Here is a 19,033-nt window from a genome sequence, read left to right on the forward strand (position 1 = left end):
AGTATATAGAGTATATAGAGTATATAGAGTATATAGAGTATATAGAGTATATAGAATATATAGAATATATAGAATATATAGAATATATAGAATGTATAGAATGTATAGAATATATAGAATATATAGAATATATAGAATATATAGAATATATAGAATATATAGAATATATAGAATATATAGAATATATAGAATATATAGAATATATAGAATATATAGAATATATAGAATATATAGAATATATAGAATATATAGAATACATAGAATATATAGAATATATAAAATATATAGAATATATACAGTATATAGAGTATATAAAGTATATAGAGGTTATAGAGTATATAGAGTATATGGAATATAGAATTTAGAGTATATAGAGTATAGAGAGTAGAATGTACATAGTAGAAAGCAGAGCGTCTATAGTATAAAATAGAGGCTAGAGAGTAGATAATAGAGAGTAGAAAATAGAGAATAGTGTGTAGACAGCAGAGGGCATTGAGTAGAAAATAGACAGTAGAGAGTATAGAATAGACAGTAGTGAGAAAAGAACATAGAATAGAGAGTAGACAGTACAAAGAACAAACAGACAGTAGCACGTAGAGGCTAGAGAGTGTAGAATAGAGAGCGGAGGGTATTGAATAGAGAGTAGAAAGCAGAAAGTAGACTGTAGATCATAGAAACTAGATAGAGAGTAGACAGTATAAAATAAAATAAAGACTATAGAGTAGACAGTACATAGTAGAGACTAGAGAGTAGACAGTAGAGAATAGAGTTTAGAAAGTCGAAATAATAGAAAAGAGAGTAGAGATTAAAGGAGAGAGAGTAGACAGTATAGAGCAAAGAGCAGTGAGTAGAAAATAGAGAGAGAGAATATAGAAAAGAGAGTAGATATTAGGGGGTAGAAAGTGAGGTATAGAGTGTAGTGAGTAATAAGTAAATTGCAGAGAGCAGAAAGTAGACGATATAAAATTAAGACTTGAAAGTAGACAATATAAAGTAAAGACTAGAGAGTAGACAGTAGATAATAGAGAGTAGAGAGTCGAGAGTAGGGAGCAGAAAGTAGAGAGTAGGGAGTAGAGAGTAGATGGTAGAGAATAGAGAGTATAGAGTAAAAAGTAGAGATACAATTATCCTTGAATTCTTATTTTTTTAAGATAGTCTTTATAAATTCAACAATAATTCGATAATTAACTTTTATCTTGTTTAGGAGCAATTAAATAATTATAATTATAATAAAAAAGAAGTGTAATTAGAACAAAAAATTGAATTCTTAAGTTTATTCTTTTATCCTTAAAAACTGCAATAAGAGAAACATAACGCCGTATTAGGGAACTAATTCAACGGGTAAGCGGGATAACATCTGTAAAATTCGTCAAAATAAATTCGACGGCGTCGAAGAAAGAGGGGGGCGCCGCCCGAGAACAAAAACCGCCCGTAGATTTCTTTTGTCGAATGAGCGAAATCAGCATGCTATGCATATTTTACAAGTATAATTCAGTTTATAACCTACGTTCGTATTCATTCTCACAATACTTTTAAATATTTGAGGCCCCGCCTCGGCAACCGTGCTCACTTATTTATTTACTATCACATAGTAAGATTTAAGTGGCTGTGAGTGGGCTTTAAAACTACAGGGTACGTGAGTGAAATTTTAAATGGTTTTCTGCAACGCGAAAGTAATTTTACAAGATTAAATAAGTTTGCTATTTGCTCATTTATTAAATGGGCTTTTATAGAATTTCCGAAACGAGGGATTAAGTAATGTTTTTACGTTAGAGAACAAATTAATTAAAATGGATCATTTTGAGTAATTATTGAATTTGAATGAGTAATGCGATTAAATATTAACAGTAACCTATAAGCTAACTTATAATACTAATTAAAGCACACTTAGAGGCTCAAAAATCAGGGATTTATAATTTTCAAGCATTTTTAAAATGATAAAAATTTTAAATTCAAATTATTTATATTGTAAAAATAACTAGTTAAGGTAACTTGTCACTTATTTAAATCAATTGAGCTCAATTATTTGACATACATTTAGCAATACGTTTTATTAATATAAACAAAATAATTATTAATTACTAATGAAAATTATGAAACAGAACTTGCACGTTTATATTCCAGAAATTTAAAATAAATTGTTTCATAAATTATGTATTTAAAAATAATTAACAAATTGCAAATTATTTAAATTTTGTTGGACAGTTTAAAATTTAGTTAAATTATGTTAATAAATTAATTAAACCACCATTCTTCATAGTTTAAAAATGGTGAATACCTCAAAAATTATTTAAACATTTTAATTATTAAAATTAAACTTGCAAGAGTAGAAAATCTAATTTTACGATAGGACCAATATTATAAAAAATTTCAGATTTAAAAATAAAATACACTCTATACACTCTATAAACACTCTATATACTCTATAAACTCTATATATTCTATACACTATATATTCTACACTCTATATACTCTACATACTCAATAAACTCTAGATACTCTGTATATTCTATATGCTCTCTACATTCTATATAGAGTATATAGAGTGTATAGAGTATATAAAATATATAGGGTATATAGAGTATATAAAATATATAGGGTATATAGAGTGTATAGAGTATATAGAGTATATAGAGTATATAGAGTATATAGAGTATATAGAGTAGAGTATATAGAGTATATAGAGTATATAGACTTTGGCGAAAACAAAGGAAGCACAACACAATTGGACCAAATATAAAAAGCATCCAACTTAATTGTTATAAAAGCTTTAGTTTTTGTTTACTTTTAAACTCCCTTAACATTTTTTTACTTTGATAGGAGAGTTAAATAAATAAAAAAATAAACAAAAACATTTAATTCACAGGAAGAGCGTATATAGAGTATATAAAGTATATGAGTATATAGAGTATAGTATATAGAGTATAGTATATAGAGTAGAGTATATAGAGTATATAGAGTAGAGTATATAGAGTAGAGTATATAGAGTATATAGAATAGAGTATATAGAGTTTATGGAGTTTAATAATGGTGAATGCCCCAAAAATTAAACATTTTAATTATTAAAATTAAACTTGCAAGAGTAGAAAATCATTAAATCTAATTTTACGTTAAGACTATTATAAAGAATTTCAGATTTAAAAAAAAAAAATACAATTAGTTGAACTGGTAAAACCATTTTAATACTTACCTTATACCTTTTAGGGAATAGTGACATTCATATTTTAAGTACACTCATTATGTCCTTATGACAGTTTCAAAATTTTTTTTGTAACTTTTTAAACATCAAACTATTTGACATCTTACAATTTTAGAAAGTGAGTAAATTATAATTTGAAATTGTTAAAAGTAAACACATTTATAGTAGTATAAGAATTTTATTACTTATTGACAATGTTAATACACCTTTTTAACATGTATTATATTATTTATAGATTGATTCTTTTTAATAATTTTTTGTACTACCAAAGAAGAATGGCGAGAAGACACAAAATTTTTGAAGAAATTAAAGAACTGTACAACAATCCGTCGCCAAGAGTCAGTACACCTCCTGAAGATTCACATCAGTACCTTCGTGTTTGGAGTCATTGGTTCATCTTATGTTATCCAATCCAATTTATTCCTTTTAACCAAGATTATCCAGTCAACGGACCAACGGAGTGTTTACACTTAGTAGTGCTGTTCTCAGTTTGATGTCAGGTGACCAACTAGATCTTAAACCGTCCACATAAAATAGCACCCTTCTTGCAAATGTTCAAATGAAAAATCTTGATTCAGAAACGCATCCTTATTGGAACAACAAGATAGTTTTCTGAACTAAAGGAATACTTAAACTGTCCCCGTAAGATAGACCATGAGGTCAAGCCAAGAGATTGTGAAACATTTTACGATCCTCTTAACTATTGGTACTGCCGTGCAATTATGGCTGGACCTATGAGCCCAGCTTACAAAGGTGATTTATTTAAATATTCTTTATTCCAGAGAACTATCCGGTTATACCAGCAACTATGTGTTTTCTAATCAAGATTTTTCACTTGGAGATAGGTGTTGTCTACATGGATAATTTAAGATATAGTTGGTCTCCGTCATGAAACTCAGTACGATACTCGTCTGTATAAAAAACAGCGTGGGCCCATATAAATTCCAGAAATAGCAATGATCGTATACCATTCAGATAACACATAACATTTCACCTCGTTCTAATCAGGACTTTCACGGACTGACTGGACCCATTGGTTCATCTTTTTATTGGTTTCGATGTTTCTTACGAGGTTCTTGGCTACCGTCCTTAATTCCCATAGGTTGAGTACTCCGACTAAGATCGGAACTGAAGCAAGAGTTGTTGCCAGTGTGTGGAAAATCAGAATGGTAGTTGATTATGCAGTTCATTATTTGTTTACTCAGCTGCTTTTACTTTCATAGGTTTCCTTAATTCAACAAAATCTATTGAGTTATTGAAAGTAGGATGGGCCAGCGGAGAGTTTATACATAATAGCACGGTTCTCAACTTGATGGCAGACAACACCAGACACACAACACTCTGTGTATAAATACTCCGTCGACCCATCCTACCCTGAATTACCCCTGATGATAACGTTGAATTAGGGTGAGCTATTGAAAGAGTAAATGTAGTGAGCTAAACAAAGAATCAACTGCATTGTCGACTACACCATTCTGATTTCCTGGACACTGGCGACGATTCCCACTACAGTTCCGTTCCAAGTCTGAGACTAAAACCTATGAGAACTAAGGACGGTCTTGTATTACCTCGGAGGATGTGGATTCAAAGCAACGCAGGAACGACTTCCAACATTCAGAAAGCAATGATCTTGTACCATTCTAATTACACACACTGGAGGATTTCTTCGCCGGAGACTTGGTAACGCCTGAGGACGGATTGTTTAATATTTCATCTCGTTCTAATCAGAACTTCCATGGACTGACTGAACCCATTAGTTCACCTTATCAAGGACGGTCTTGTATTACCTCAGGATGTGGATTACTTGCGACTGTTCTGTCCGAAGTTGTTTGAACAACTAAACTACACTGCTCATTTGGTTGACGACCTAAACAACTTCAACAGTTGAATGTGGCAACGTGCAAACATGTCTCCAAAGCAACGTAGGATCAAACTCCCAACATCCAGAAAGTAATGATCTTGTACCATTCCAATTACACACACTAGGGGACTTCTTCGCCGGAGATTTGGTAACACCTGAAAATGGATTGTTTAATATTTCACCACGTTCTAATCAGGACTTTCATGGACTTACTGGTTCCATTGGTTCAACTTATGAAGATTGTTTTACAGTTCTTTTTTCCATATTTTCCAGTTGTCCCCCCAGGGATGAATTATGGCAAACCAAACAAGAAAAATCATCTGAACAGGCCAAGTCAGCCCATCACCTTTCACCACTTCGATTCTTCATACATTGAGGACGACTTTTCAAAATGCCGTTTCACAAAAACTGAACTGTTCTTTTCATTTGTTTCAACAGTTGAATGCAGCAACGTGCAAACATGTCTCCAAGGCAACGTAGAAACTAAGCAATCATAGCTCACTTCGAGTTTCTTGGCTAACGTCCTTAATCATAGGTTATGTACTCAAACTAAGAACGGAACTGAAATAAGAGCTCCTGCCAGTGTTGGAGGATCGAAATAGTAGATTGTCCAGTTGATTCTTCGCTTACTCAGCTGCTTTTACTTTCATAGGTTTCCTTAATTCAACAATATCTTCCGGATTATTGAGAGTAGGATGAGCCAATAGAGAGTTTATATACAATAGCACGGTTCTCAACTTGATGGCAGGCAACTTGTTTTTAAAACGTGGATATAACACCATCATTATGAATCTTTTTGTGAGACTAAATGGTTAATCTTCATTCACAGTGAGTTACGTGTTCCAAAAATGTTGCATTCAAATATAGACAAAGAGGGCGCCATTTATATGCACGTGTTAAAAACAAGTTTGCACACCTAAGATCGGATTAACACCACACACAACACTGTATATAAATACTCCATCGACTCATCCTACCCTGAATTACCCTGTTGATAACGTCGAATTACCGAAAGCTATGAAAGTAAATGCAACTGAGTAAGAAGGAAATCAACCACGTGGTCGGATTGTCCGGACACTGGCGACGGTTCTTACTACAGTTCCGTTACTTAATCTAAGCCTTATAACCTATGAGAACTAAGGAGGGTTTTGTATTACCTTGGAGGATCTGGACTACTTGCGACTGTTCTGTTCGAGGTTGTTCGAACAACTAAACTGCACTGCTCATTTGGTTGACGACCTAAACAACTTCAACAGTTGAATGTGGCAACGTGCAAACATGTTTCCAAAGCAACGTAGGAACAAACTCCCAACATCCAAAAACCAATGACCTTGTCCCATTCCAATTCCACCCACTGGGGACTTCTTCGCCGGAGATTTGGCAACGCCTGGGAACGGATTGATTAATATTTCACCTCGTTCTAATCAGGACTTCCGTGGACTGACTGAACCCATTGGTTCACCTTAGGAATGACGATCTTGTATTACCTCAAGATGTGGATTACTTGCGACTGTTCTGTTCGAGGTTGTTCGAACAATTAAACTACACTGCTCATTTGGTTAACGACCTAAACAAATTCAACAGTTGAATATGGCTACGTGCAAACATGTCTCCAAAGCAACGTAGGAACAAACTCCCGAAATACAGAAAACAATGATCTTGTACCTTTCCAATTCCACACACTGGGAGACTTCTTCGCCGGAAACTTGGTACGCCTGGGAACGGATTGTTTAATATTTCACCTCGTTCTAATCAGGACTTTCGTAGACTGACTGCACCCATTGGTTCACTTTATGAAGGATGTTTTACAGTTTTTTCCATATTTTCCAGTTGGCCTTCCTGGGATGACTTAAGGCAGCCGTACAAGTAAAATCATCTGAGCAGGCAAAATCAGCCCATCGCCTTTCACCATTTCGATTCTCCATACATTGAGGACAACTTTTCAAAATGTCGTTTCACAAATGCTAAACTGTTCTATTCATTTGCTTCAACAGTCTAATGCGGCAACGTGCAAACATGTCTCCAAAGCAACGTAGAAACTCTTATCAACAAAAGCAATTCATAGCTCACTTCCGAGTTTCTTGGCTACCGTCCTTAATCATAGGTTATGTACTCAGACCAAGAACGGAACTGAAGTAAGAGTTCCTGCCAGTGTGTGGAGAATCTAAATAGCTGATTACGCAGTTGATTCTTCGCTTACTCAGCTGCTTTTACTTTCATAGGTTTCCTTAATTCAACAATATCTTCCGGATTATTGAGAGTAGGATGAGCCAATGGAGAGTTTATATACAACAGCACGGTTCTCAATTTGATGGAAGACAACTTGTTTTTAAAACGTGGATATAACACCTTCATTATGAATCTTGTTGTGAGACTAAATGGTTAATCTTCATTCGCAGTTAGTCACGTATTTCAAAAATGTTGCATTCAAATATCGACAAAGAGGGCGCCATTTATATGCACGTGTTAAAAACAAGTTTGCACACCTAAGATCGGATTAACACCACACACAACACTGTATATAAATACTCCATCGACTCATCCTACCCTGAATTACCCTGTTGATAACGTCGAATTACCGAAAGCTATGAAAGTAAATGCAACTGAGTAAGAAGGAAATCAACCACGTGGTCGGATTGTCCGGACACTGGCGACGGTTCTTACTACAGTTCCGTTACTTAATCTAAGCCTTATAACCTATGAGAACTAAGGAGGGTTTTGTATTACCTTGGAGGATCTGGACTACTTGCGACTGTTCTGTTCGAGGTTGTTCGAACAACTAAACTGCACTGCTCATTTGGTTGACGACCTAAACAACTTCAACAGTTGAATGTGGCAACGTGCAAACATGTTTCCAAAGCAACGTAGGAACAAACTCCCAACATCCAAAAACCAATGACCTTGTCCCATTCCAATTCCACCCACTGGGGACTTCTTCGCCGGAGATTTGGCAACGCCTGGGAACGGATTGATTAATATTTCACCTCGTTCTAATCAGGACTTCCGTGGACTGACTGAACCCATTGGTTCACCTTAGGAATGACGATCTTGTATTACCTCAGGATGTGGATTACTTGCGACTGTTCTGTTCGAGGTTGTTCGAACAATTAAACTACACTGCTCATTTGGTTGACGACCTAAACAAATTCAACAGTTGAATGTGGCAACGTGCAAACATGTCTCCAAAGCAACGTAGGAACAAACTCCCGACATACAGAAAACAATGATCTTGTCCCATTCCAATTCCACCCACTGGGGACTTCTTCGCCGGAGATTTGGCAACGCCTGGGAACGGATTGATCAATATTTCACCTCGTTCTAATCAGGACTTCCGTGGACTGACTGGACCCATTGGTTCACCTTAGGAATGACGATCTTGTATTACCTCAGGATGTGGATTACTTGCGACTGTTCTGTTCGAGGTTGTTCGAACAATTAAACTACACTGCTCATTTGGTTGACGACCTAAACAAATTCAACAGTTGAATGTGGCAACGTGCAAACATGTCTCCAAAGCAACGTAGGAACAAACTCCCGACATACAGAAAACAATGATCTTGTACCTTTCCAATTCCACACACTGGAAGACTTCTTCGCCGGAAACTTGGTACGCCTGGGAACGGATTGTTTAATATTTCACCTCGTTCTAATCAGGACTTTCGTAGACTGACTGCACCCATTGGTTCACTTTATGAAGGCTGTTTTACAGTTTTTTCCATATTTTCCAGTTGGCCTTCCTGGGATGACTTAAGGCAGCCGTACAAGTAAAATCATCTGAGCAGGCAAAATCAGCCCATCGCCTTTCACCATTTCGATTCTCCATACATTGAGGACGACTTTTCAAAATGTCGTTTCACAAATGCTAAACTGTTCTATTCATTTGCTTCAACAGTCTAATGCGGCAACGTGCAAACATGTCTCCAAAGCAACGTAGAAACTCGTATCAACAAAAGCAATTCATAGCTCACTTCCGAGTTTCTTGGCTACCGTCCTTAATCATAGGTTATGTACTCAGACTAAGAACGGAACTGAAGTAAGAGTTCCTGCCAGTGTGTGTAGAATCTAAATAGCAGATTATGCAGTTGATTCTTCGCTTACTCAACTGCTTTTACTTTCATAGGTTTCCTTAATTCAACAATATCTTCCGGATTATTGAGAGTAGGATGAGCCAATAGAGAGTTTATATACAACAGCACGGTTCTCAACTTGATGGCAGGCAACTTTTTTTTAAAACGTGGATATAACACCACATTATGAATCTTGTTGTGAGACTAAATGGTTAATCTTCATTCACAGTTAGTCACGTGTTTCAAAAATGTTGCATTCAAATATCGACAAAGATGACGCCATTTATATGCACGTGTTAAAAACAAGTTTGCTCACCTAAGATCAGATTAACACCACACACAACACTGTATATAAATACTCCATCGACTCATCCTACCCTGAATTACCCTGCTGATAACGTCGAATTACGGAGAGCTATGAAAGTAAATGCAATTGAGTAAGAAGGAAATCAACCACGTGGTCGGATTGTCCGGACACTGGCGACGGTTCTTACAACAGTTCCGTTACTTAATCTAAGCCTTATAACCTATGAAAAGGAGGGTTTTGTATTACCTTGGAGGATCTGGTCTGTTCTGGTCGAGGTTGTTCGAACAACTAAACTATGCTGCTCATTTGATTGACCACGTAAACTATTTCAACAATTGAATGTGGCAACGAACCAACAAGTCTCCAAGGCAACGTAAGAACAAAAGAGCATCGTCAACAAATTCAATTCATAGCTCACTGAAAATAGGTACTATTACAACTTAAAACCATGGATAAGTTCTGTCAATACAAACAATTCATATCTCACTGAAAATCAAGGGTGGCTAAATGAATAGGAACGGAGGGGGCAACAGACGATCGGTGTCGCCGAAAAGGCACGACCTTTATGTCTCGGAATGTAGATTGGTGAGAAATGGACAGTTGGGTATTTGTAATATTTGATTTTATAAATTGGTAATAGAAATTCCGAGATGAGCAGAGAATATCTAGTGTTTTTAGTTAGAGAAAATAATTTACTAGATTTCAGAAGAGTGAATCATAACTTGATAGTTTTTAGGTTATAGAAGATGGTCAGGCGATGTTTTTGCTTTAAAGAATATATATTTCGGGTAAGAGGCTTTTAATATAAACTTCACTGTATATTATTTTATAAACCGTATTATTAATATGTTTCTTTCTTTTTATTCATTGAATTTGAAGTAAAGATTCATTTGTATTCATTCATTTCATGCTTCCTTTTTAGTTATTGCTTTTGTCAAAATTCATAAAGTTACTTTTACAACAGTCATATTAGTTATAATGATAATATTACAGTTTAAGTTTAGATGAGTGTCATGAATGATGTATCCTTAAGTATTCATTTGATATATTACGTGTCATTTGTATATACAATAGTATGCATTTTTCATTTTTTTTTATTTTTGCCATTGATATATAGTAAAATTTATATGAAATATTTAATTGTTTTATTTTAACTAATATCAGATAAACCTAACCTATATTTATTTGATATAAATTTTAAATAGAAAGTTTCCCGCCCTTCATAAAGTGTCAGATGGACATCTGTAATCTATTTAATTATTTACACGTTAGGCGCCATAATTTCATATTATTAATTAATATTATCTTAATTAAAATATTCAAATGAATTAAGATAAGTTATTTGAAAATATAAAATTAATTCCCTTTTGGATGTAGTTGTAATTATACAATTTGTTTGTGCATTCACCATGTTTAAACATTTATTAAACATCAAAACCATATTTTTTTAAATATTTTAAAGGTTATTTTATTGATTAATTAAAAAAATTTAAATAATAGTTGTTAAAAATGGATTTAACAGTGGATAACATAAATTACTTTTAATATAATCAATTTATTCTTAGAATTTGTTTAATAGTAACTAATTATTGGATTCGTTGCGCATTCGCCATTTTTAACAACACTTGTAAAAATGGTGGATGCGAAACAAAAAACTTAATTAAAATATTCAAATGAATTAGGATCACATATTTGAAACTATAAAATTAATTGCCTTTTGGATGTAGTTGTAATTATACAATTTGTTTGCGCATTCACCATGTTTAAACATTTATTAAACATTAAAATCATGTTTTTTATGGTACTTTAAAGGTTACTTTACTGATTAATTAAAAAAATTTAAATAGTACCTGTTAAAAATGGATCTAACAGTGGATAAAATAAATTACTTTCAATATAATCAACTTATTCTTAGAATTTGTTTAATAGTAACTTAATTAAAATATTCAAATGAATTGGGATAAGATGTTTGAAACATAAAATTAATTGCCTTTTGGATGTAGTTGTAATTATACAATTGGTTTGAGCATTTACGATGTTTAAACATTTATTAAACATCAAAATCATATTTTCTATGGTATTTTAAAGGTTACTTTACTGAATTTAAATAGTACCTGTTAAAAATGGATCTAACGGTGGACAAAATAAATTACTTTTAATATAATCAACTTATTCTTAGAATTTGTTTAATAGTAATTAATTACATAAATGTATTAATATTTTTCTATTAAAAAATATTCTACTAGTATGTGAAAATCGAAATAATAAAAATAAGTAATAATTTTCTTCAAATTATTATATTATAGAATATTATAAAACATTCTGTAACTTGTGACCTGAATTTATAAATTAATAATTATTTTTACAAGTCCTACGTTGGGCGCCACAATTTCATATTTTATAAATGCATTAATATTTTTCTATTAAAAAATATTCTACTAGTATGTGAAAATCGAAATAATAAAAATAAGTAATAATTTTCTTCAAATTATTATATTATAGAATATTATAAAACATTCTGTAACTTGTGACCTGAATTTATAAATTAATAATTATTTTTACAAGTCCTACGTTGGGCGCCACAATTTCATATTTTATAAATGCATTAATATTTTTCTATTAAAAAAATATTCTACTCGTATGTGAAAATCGAAATAATAAAAATAAGTAATAATTTTCTTTAAATTATTATGTTTTTGAATAATGTAAATCATTCTGGCACCTGAATTTATAAAATAATAATTATATTAGAAGTTGGGCGCCACAATTTCATATTTTATAAATGTATTAATATTTTTCTATTAAAAAATATTTTTCCGTATATTTGTCATCTGAATTTATTAAATCAATCAATACCTGTACGTTGCACTTTATGAGAAGTAGAAGAGAACGCACTGACTATTAAATATAAGGGTATCTTTAATTTTTTGACATTTAATAATGTCACATTAATTTTAATTTTAGCACATATTTTCATTTTTATTACGCCCTTCTCCACTGTTTTTATTCGGATAACAAAATTTCATTTCGATATATTTATTAAATAAAAAGTCTCAAACACTTTTTGAAGTGTTAATAATCAATTAATATCTCATAATCTTCAGTAGAAAAATCAATTTGGAAATGACTCAGATAATGCCGATATTGCATGTGATAATTTGCAATCAGCACATAAGATCGAGCCGAGTGTAAAGGACATCTGTTGCTTGCCGCACACCCTCGAAAAATTGTCGAACGAAGACGCGACCCGGAGTTCGCAGTGGCACAGCGAAAGCCGCACAAAAGAATCGAAATGACATTCAAATTCATTCCGCGAACCTCCCAAGTCTCCCATATCCGCATGGTCGGATGTGCACGCCGTCTCGGGCGAGTCATATCGCCTTAATCGCGTTTGAAGTGGAATAAGAAGGGGCCTCCCCCAGGCGGCGGCGGAGCTCGACCTCTTGCGGCGGCCTGCGCCATCCGCCGAAAGCAATTGTCAAATGTAATTTCACGCCTTTACTGCCGCCAAATATTTGGGTCATCCGCCACAACGGCACGGACCGTTCTACCTATACGGCACAATAAAAACTAAACTGAAGCTGTTATTGCGTGGAGGAATTCGATACCACTTAGGTACACGGCGCAGCTTTCTAATTTATTGCACACTCCCCCTGAAAGCTTTCGTTGTCTGTGACCTAAGCCGATATTTGTTTAAGAATAGCAGACTTGTGCATCCACGTTTGATTTGTTTTGAAGTTTCCGGAGACTTAAGTCACAAATTAAATCCGGGCCTGTTTTAGGTGGCCCGTCTAGTTTCGTGCCAAAAATTTATGACAATGTGGGAAAACTAGTGTAGCAAGTTCAAATTGAATTCGTCGCGATAATTCATTTGCTTTGGGGGCTGTTCAAAGTTGACTGAAGTTGTGTATCTAATTGTAATTAAATTACACACCCATTATGCCGGATGATTTATTGCTCAAGTTTCTTAGTACTTTGTGCAATAAAGACGGGGAATTTATATGTGTTGTCCAATGCCGTTATACCATTGTAATACGTTCCTAATCCGGATGCTGCGAAGCCGGCTGTTGTGCTGTTTTGGTGTTGAAACATACTTTGGCACCAACTAATTACATCTCTGCCAACTTTATTATTATATAATATTTTATTAGCAACTTACTGAATATTATGTTTCAAATGGTTTTATACATATTTGTTAGAAAACATTAAAAAATATAAAACTTTTGATGTTAATGAATAAAATTTAATTTTAAGTTGTTATAGTGTATATATTTTTAAATAAACTCTTAATGGCAATTATTTTGTTATTTAAACATGGACTTTTAACCTGTATTAACAATTATATTTTTAGTAGAAGTAGAATAATTATACAGAGTGTTTGATAATTATTGTGACAAAGTAAAAGGAGTTGTAGAATTCATTAAAATAAGCAATTTTGTCTCATATCTGGAAATGTGTATGTAGTTAATGGTGTTTTTTTATCATGGTGTATAATGAATTAAATCTAAAATATATTTTTGGAAATGATTGTGTTAATTCTACGGTGTGATCAAAAATGATTGATAGTACATTAGTCTATTGATTAAAGAATCATTATTACAGATGACGCAGGAGCAAGTCGTAATAAAACAAATATAAGAAACAATTAAACAACAATTAAAATCTCTTTTGGTATACAATATTTTATTATGCGGCAAAATAATAAGTAACTAAACCAGAAAAAAACAATCTGTATAATATTATGATCTATTTATGATTTTTTAGAGTTATTAGAGTAATTCTATTGTATGATCAAAAATGAATGAATAAACTGTGAGAGAAAAAGTGTACATAATAAAAACATACAAATTTAATTGTTTTAAAAAATAATAATATATTTTTATCATCCTCTATAATTATAATTAAATTAAATTTAAAATAAAAATAAACACAATTTATATAATATTTTATTTTTATTTTTGGAAAACAATAACAGTCAGCAGTCCATTGATTAAAAAGTCATTATTATTGACGTGACAATAACAGGAGTACGTCGTAATAAACTAATACAAAAAAACTTAATCAAAAGTTAATATCACTTTTGATACACAATATTTTATTATGGGGTAACATATTAAAAAATTAAACAAACTACAAAATATATAATAAAAAAATATATACATCCTTATTTATTTAATTTTATTTTTATATTTTCAATATCCAGAAAAGTAGATATTTTATATAATATATAATATTCATATTTAGAGTAAGTTAAAAAATGTATATTGTTATTATGTGTAATTTAAATGTTTTTCCATCAATGATTTTTCAACTTTATAAACTAAATTAAATATAAAATGTCTTATGAGTTGTAGTAAATGAATAAAATATAATTTTGAGTTGTTATAATGTATACAATATTGATTTTAACATGGACTTAACATGCTTTTTAAAAATTATATCTATTAAGTTGTTACAATATTCATATTTTGTGTAAGTTAAAAGAAATATATTATTATTATGTGTAGTTTAAATGTTTTTCCACCAATTATTTTTCAATTTGAGGAACTAAATTAAATATAAAATATTTTGTGAGTTGTATTAAATAAATAAAATATAATTTTAAGTTGTTATAATGTATACAAATATGAGTAAGGACATAATAGTAATTATTTTGTTATTTAAACATGTACTTAATACACTTTTTAAAAATTATATTTTGTAAATAAATTAATTATATTTCTTGTCAACTAAAGAAACTGAAGAGAATATAATTTTAAGTTGTTACGATATTCATATTTTAAGTAAGTTAAAAGAAATATATTATTATTATGTGTAGTTTAAATGTTTTTCCACCAATTATTTTTCAATTTTAGGAACTAAATTAAATACAAAATATCTTGTGAGTTGTATTAAATGAATAACATGTCATTTAAAGTTGTTATAATGTATACAACTTTGAGTAAGGCCCTAATAGTAATTATTAATTGTTATTTAAACACGAATTTATCAAGGTTTGTTTATATTAAATATTATATAGAAAAATACTTGATAATATTAAGTTGTTATGATATTCATTTGTTTTAAATAAATCCAAAAATTATTTCAATATTACATAGTTTTAATAATTTTTAGACAGTGATGTTTTTAATTTTTGAAACTAATTAAGTGTAAAATATCTTTAGTTATACAAACAAATGAATAAAATATAATTTTAAGATATGTTGTCATTTCAAAAAAAATAATAAATTAGACATTCATATTTTAAGTCAAATACATTTCAAATAAAAACTATCAAACTAAATATAAGTAAACTCTGAACAAATATTTGAATTAGTTTACAAATATATCTGTAGTGTAGTTCAGCTTTAACATAAAAAATAAAAATATAATTCAACTCGTTGGAAGTATAAAAGAAAATTAATAGACCAATTTAGAAAATTTAGAAATTCGTATAGTTGGCACGTAATTTCATTGAAAAGGAAAAAAACTCAGCTGAATAATTAAGCGTTTTTAATACCGCCCCACTAAAAACAGTCGTTTGGAGTTCAACGGCACCGGTCGCGATAATGTGTAAGGGATTTTAGCGATTGTAATTGTTAAAGTTGTAAGGTTCATTGGTTAAATACACTTACTGCGGCTGAATTATGAATGAGCAGTTAGTGTCGTATACGTGGGATATTATGGAGTGTAAGACAATTACACGGCTGAGAGGAAGGAACTTAATAATTCATCCCGTGTCCCGAGCATTGTGTCTAAGTATAGGTACTTAAAGTCTCGAGGATGACAAAGTTGCCTTTGGATCGTTCTTATATGAAAATAATGTTTCATGAATTATGGGAATGTGTTTTGTTAAACTTTTTACGGACTTATATATTAAATCTTATCTAGACTTTATGGCGGGAAAGAAAATGATAAAAAGTCATCATTCGGACGGAATAGTTCCTTTTATAGTTTTACTGCGATTATTTACTAATATCTGAATTGTTTGTTTTGCTCACAACTTACGTATTTCATTTTATGCTGATACTAATTTCAATTATATTATTGATTAAGTTGTGTTAACGTTAACATGTGTATATTTATTAATTACAAAGTCTATTTAAGGGTATCAAAGTTCAATTATATTTAGATAAGCGGCTGAGAAGGGCTTTGATCAAATTTAACATTGTTAACTACAGTTACACTTGAATTGATTTGCTAATAATTACGTTGAGCCCCAATATTATTGTTCGCATTCCGTATGCTTATTTGAAGCCAAGTCAAAGCATATTAAATGATAAATATATACAGATATGTTGTTCCAAACAATAAAGAATTTATGCTATAAATCCTATGGAATATATTGTCACACCCGTGACTTATTGGGGGTTGGGGAGTAGCTCAGATAAACACCAGTACAGAGTAAATACAATTTTATTCATAGTTTATATATAAAAAAAAACACATTACGAATTATCTAACTTACAGTAATAAGTAAGGGACCATCTTCAGGGCTGCTCTTGGGGTTCACTGGTATCCACCGGGCGACTCGTGACCTCTGTTCTAGTTCACACACTTCTGTCCCCTGTCATCTTTGACGCGCTTTTATTTATAGTCTGTTATTACAAAACATTACAATAGTTTATTGACACTAGTAAAGCGTAACCCAGATATACCGCTGAGTCTTGGCAAGTCAGCGGAATGTGTTGGTGCTGACAATGCCAATCAAGACATTATGCGAAAGCAATAATCGCACTAGGGGCAATGTTCGTATGTTGATGATTGAGGATTATTTCTGTGTCCTATCGTCCCTATGTGACATGTCCCCCCGGCATCCTAAAGTTGGCCCCCAACTTTAAATTTCTATTCTACGTTCACAAGGTCCATATCACGTGATCACAAGATTATAAGTCCTTCCACACTAATTCTTCCTGTGGGTTACCACCTGGCTTCCCGGATTGCGCGGGCAAACAATTGTTCTTCTACACTTTCACACCAAGTCACTCTACCCTGGCCTGTCTCGGTCTGTCCACCTTGATTTGTCCTTTCGACTGGCTGTGGTACTGTGGTGAGTGTATTAGATTAGCTTGGTTCCGCTTCCGTGTTGTAGCCATACGATGGTGAACCCTAGGATTAGTGTGGATTGCTAACTAGAACAAAATATTTTTCACGCAGTATGTTGTTTATGATTGACTTTACATTGCTGTTTATTATACACTATTATTAAAACAAAACCTATTTAATTAATTATACTAATACTCTTTACGATCTTTACATTAATTTATATTTATCCGACACGTTCTTTGGTATTAGAACGTACAGAGTATTTAACTCGCGATATTCCATTATTGTTTTCTACTTACTCTTTTCCATTATCCTCTTCCCTTTCTTTCGGTTTCGGCGTCCATGGGTCGTGGTAGCTTAAAATCCTACTTACATGTATCACCTCTTTTTTGGCATTACTAGCCTCACCTTTCCTAACCTCGTAATCTACTTCTGACACTTTCTTAGTAATATAATAAGGTCCAAACCATCTCAGCAGTAGTTTTTCACTTCGACCGACTTTTCTAACCGGTGTGAAAACTTTAACTTTATCTCCTATTGAGAACTCCACATGTCGATGGTCCTTGTCGTACCTCCCTTTGTCAAAGTTCTGTCTCTTCCTAATATTTTCCACCGCTTCACTCCTCACCGCAAGAGCCTTCTCCCTAATTTGTTCCGCATCAGTTGAGTTGCAGGGTTCCATCAGGTTCGCTTCGGTCGGTAGGATTGCTTCTCTGCCATAAACTAACATAAATGGTGAATACCTTGTTGTATCCTGTATCGCTGTGTTATACGCAAATGTCACGTGGGGTAAGTATTCGTCCCAGTCTGTTTGCTGTGTGTTTGTATACATCGACAACATATTCGCTAGGGTTTTATTCAATCTTTCCGTCAGTCCATTACAGTTTGGGTGGTAAGCAGTCGTGTACTGATTGTACGTTCCTAATCTGCTGACTACCTCCCTCACCAGTTCTGACCTAAAATTGGTTCCTCTGTCGCTTAAAAGATATCTTGGCGCTCCGTGTCTGGTTATAATTTTTTTCCATTATAAATTTGGCTACGTTCCTTGCTTTACCATCCGGTAGTGCCTGTGTCTCCGCCCATCTTGTGGCGTAATCCGTTGCTACGATTATTACGGTGTTTCCTTTTTTGCTCTTTCGAAATGGTCCCAATATGTCGATCCCTACTCTTACGAATGGTGTTTCCACCGGTATGGGCTGTAAAAGTCCCGCGGGTTTCTTTCCTTCTAGGCCCTTCCTCGCTTGACAGTCTGGACATCCCTTGACGAACTTTTCTACATCTTTGCTTAGGGTTTCCCAGTAGTATCTACTTCTTATTTTATGTAGCGTTTTTGCTACTCCTAGATGTCCTGACAGTGGTTCCGAATGGTGGGAATGCAATATTTCTCCCACTAGGTGTTCCGGGATAACCAACACATTTTCCTGGCCTGTTGACATGGGGTTGATTTTGTATAGTACGTTATCCACTAACCGAAAGTTTTTTGCTCTTTTTGCTGTTCCTATAGGGCTGTTTGACGGATCCTCTATTGCTGATATGATCTCTTTCAGTCCAACATCCTTCCGTTGCTCTTGTGC

General features: G+C 32.8%; 1 long non-coding RNA gene across 4 annotated transcripts; it reads right to left on the minus strand.

The window, feature by feature from the left end:
* Positions 1-4,716: 4,716 nt before the first annotated feature.
* LOC126265083 (uncharacterized) lies at positions 4,717-9,722 on the minus strand. 4 transcript variants are annotated; one of them, XR_007547635.1, is made up of 6 exons: positions 8,624-9,722; positions 8,373-8,525; positions 6,726-6,802; positions 6,218-6,627; positions 5,274-6,048; positions 4,717-5,215 (listed from the first exon to the last, which is right to left on the minus strand). It is a non-coding gene; the product is annotated as an uncharacterized LOC126265083 (long non-coding RNA). The 4 variants fall into 4 exon arrangements; XR_007547632.1 differs by having other exon boundaries at positions 5,274-6,627; positions 8,624-9,721; XR_007547634.1 differs by lacking the exon at positions 6,726-6,802 and having other exon boundaries at positions 5,274-6,474; positions 8,624-9,721.
* Between the last annotated feature and the right edge of the window lie 9,311 nt (positions 9,723-19,033).

Source organism: Aethina tumida, chromosome 3 (genome assembly GCF_024364675.1).
Source record: "Aethina tumida isolate Nest 87 chromosome 3, icAetTumi1.1, whole genome shotgun sequence".
Taxonomy (NCBI): Eukaryota; Metazoa; Arthropoda; class Insecta; order Coleoptera; family Nitidulidae; genus Aethina; species Aethina tumida.